This window comes from Orycteropus afer, unplaced genomic scaffold (assembly GCF_000298275.1).
Source record: "Orycteropus afer afer isolate SDZICR_OR568_19922 unplaced genomic scaffold, OryAfe1.0 scaffold00145, whole genome shotgun sequence".
NCBI lineage: Eukaryota > Metazoa > Chordata > Mammalia > Tubulidentata > Orycteropodidae > Orycteropus > Orycteropus afer.
Window position 1 is genome coordinate 3377811 of NW_006921732.1, and position 714 is coordinate 3378524.

A 714-nucleotide genomic window follows, 5' to 3' on the forward strand; every position below is an offset into this window, starting at 1 on the left:
TTCCTGATGTGGTTTCATTGCTTGAGCAAATTAGTACATCTCCTGGTACTTGGTATGCAGCTGTTGATCTGGCCAATGCCTTTTTCTCAATACCAGTTTCAGAGGACCATCAGAAGCAGTTTGCCTTCAGCTGGTAAGGCCCATAACATACTTTCACAGTGCTTCCTCAGGGGTATATCAACTCCCCAGCACTATATCATAATTTAGTCTGTAGGGATTTTGATCACCTTTCCCTTCCACAAGATATCACACTGGTCCATTATATTGATGACGTTATGCTGATTGCACCTAGTAAGGAAGAATTATCAACGACTCTAGACTTATTGGTGAGACATCTGCATGCTAGAGGTTGGAAAATTAACTTGACAAAAATTCAGGCACCTTCTACATCAGTGAAATTTCTAGGGGGTCCAGTGGTGTGGGACATGTTGAGATATTCCTACTAAAGTGAAGGACAAGTTATTGTATTTGGCTTCCCTCACAACTAAAACAGAGGCACAACATCTGGTGGGCCTCTCTAGAGTTTGGAGGCAACACATCCCTCATTTGGGTGTGTTGCTTTGGCCTATTTATCAAGAGACACAGAAAGCTGCAAGTTTTGAGTAGGACCCAGAACAAGGCTCTGCAACAGGTTCAGGCTGCCGTACAAACTGCTCTGCCACTTGGGCCATATGATTCAGCTGATCCAATGGTGCTTAAAGTGTCTGTAGTAGA